Below are 2,259 nucleotides of genomic sequence, written 5' to 3'. Positions count from 1 at the left end.
CCCGACAAGGGTCGACACAGAACCCGGAGCACAGCAGCCCTTACAGCAACTGGTGGACGCACAGGCGGCACTAGCACGGGCCCACCGAGAGGACTGCAGCAAGGAGGCGATGGAGGCCCGCATACACTGGCTACGGGCAGGGGAGCGGCCGAGCCCAGCCATGACTGCGTTCATCCAGGCCCAAAGCGCGGACCAACAACCAGCTCCCGTCGCCCTGCAAGCCCAGTCCGGCCGCCTAGTGACTAATCCTAGCCAGCTTCCCCAGGTGGTCGCAGACTTCTGGAGTGAAGTGAGCCGAGCTCCCAACTACATCTGCCCCCAAGCCCAGCAGGAGGTGCTAAACTCCCTGGCGGCCGCCAACATCTCGCTACCCGCAGAGGCAGATGAACAGCTGGGATCCAGAACCATCACGGCCACCGAGTTACGAAAGGCTCTTAAGAAAAGCCAGCCTGGCAAGGCCCCGGGGTGGGACGGCATCCCAGCCGACATCTACAGGAAATTCTGGTCGGCCATTGGCACCACCATGGCTGGCCTGCTCACCGCCATAGGCTTGACGGGGCAGGTGCCGAAGGGCTTCTTGGAGGGGGTACTGACGGTGATCTACAAAAAAAGCGACCCCAAACTCCCTGGCAACTACCGTCCTATCACCCTGCTTTGTTCGGACTACCGACTGCTCGCCAAAGTGCTGGCAAACCGCCTAGGCCCTGCCCTTGGCCAAGTCATAACCCCCGAGCAATCAGCCTTCCTACCTAGGCGCCTCATTGGAGCTAGTGTGCTATTCCTGCGTCACCTGTCACACCTCCTTCGCAAGCAGAACCGCCGGGGGCTCCTGGCATTCCTGGACTTCGCCAAGGCCTATGACACGGTGGATCGTGGGTTCCTCCTGGCAGCAATGGAGACCATGGGTGCAGGGCCACAGCTCTGCGCCTGGGTACGGCTGCTGCTGAGCGAAACGCGAGCCAGAGCGATGGTGAATGGCTACAAATCGAAGCTGGTGAACATGGAAGCAGGGGTACGGCAAGGGTGCCCCCTCGCACCCTTGCTCTACCTCTTCGTTGCTCAGGCCCTACAATGCTGGCTCCGGAGCCAAGACGTGGGGATCAAATTACAGCCAGCCGACTCACAACCAGTCACCGCGTGCCAATATGCGGATGACACGGAAGTGGCGCTGCAGGGTGAAGACTCAGTACCATCGTTCCTCCAGGCCATGGACACCTTTGCCCGGGCGTCTGGCCAACGCCTAAATCTCGACAAAGTGGAGCTGCTGTGGATTGGCCAATTAAACCAACAGCAGGCGCAACCTGCAACCCAGGCCGGACCCCAATCAGCTGCCCCTCAGCAGGAGTCAATAGGAGGTCTCAAGGTGGTGACCACCGCCACCGCCCTGAACCTGCCAATTGACAACCAGCCATCCCCGCCACAGCCCGACTGGATGAAGAGACTCGGGGAAGCCAAGCGGCGACTGCAGCGGCTCTCCCGCTTCCCGCTATCAGCATTCGGTCGAGCCACAGCGGCATCGGTGTACGGAATGCAGACAGTCACCTGGCACATGGAGCATGGTGGGCCGCCCCCCAACCGTACGCTGGACGAAATAGAACGCCTAACGGCCCGCCTCGTCGACCGGCAGCAGGGCCCAGAAGACCCCGGCCGCCGTTTGACAGGGGTGCCTAAGGATCTCTTGACCGGCCACCCGTCGGCTGGAGGCTTTGGCCTGCTGCCCCTCCAGCAACACATCCAGGCTCGGCATGCGGTATGGGCTGTGCGCTTCATCATAGCGGCCCTCGGGCTATCTAACGCGTCATGTGGGCCAGGGACAGGTGGAGCTGCAGGAACCACAGGTGGTACCGGGGGACACGGGAGGGCAGATGGTAGTCTCCATCCCTGGGTCCGGACGCTCTCCGCCTATATGCTGCTCACCCACCCCGCCTTCCAACCGTGGGCCCTGACGACCGCCAGCCAAGCCGGGCCCCGGCTCGGCGGAAGCGACCTACCCACGGATATCAGCCGGATTGTGGGCGCCCTGGGACACCTACCACCGCTCCGGGATATCGAGACCAGCCCCTTGTCCCCCGGACCGTGGTGCTGGGCAACCGCGTTGTGGGGTAACCCNGTTGCTCCCCAATACCGGCGAGGCAGACCCAGACAGTTTGAACCGCCGCCCGGGCCTGGAGGCGCACTTCGTGGGATCGCTACATGCAGGAAACTGCAAACGGTGGGCGACCTAGTGCGGGTCTGGGACCTAGTGGTGCATACTCGAGT

This window comes from Volvox carteri (assembly GCF_000143455.1).
Source record: "Volvox carteri f. nagariensis unplaced genomic scaffold VOLCAscaffold_19, whole genome shotgun sequence".
Lineage (NCBI taxonomy): Eukaryota > Viridiplantae > Chlorophyta > Chlorophyceae > Chlamydomonadales > Volvocaceae > Volvox > Volvox carteri.
Note: the sequence above shows the minus strand (reverse complement) of the source record.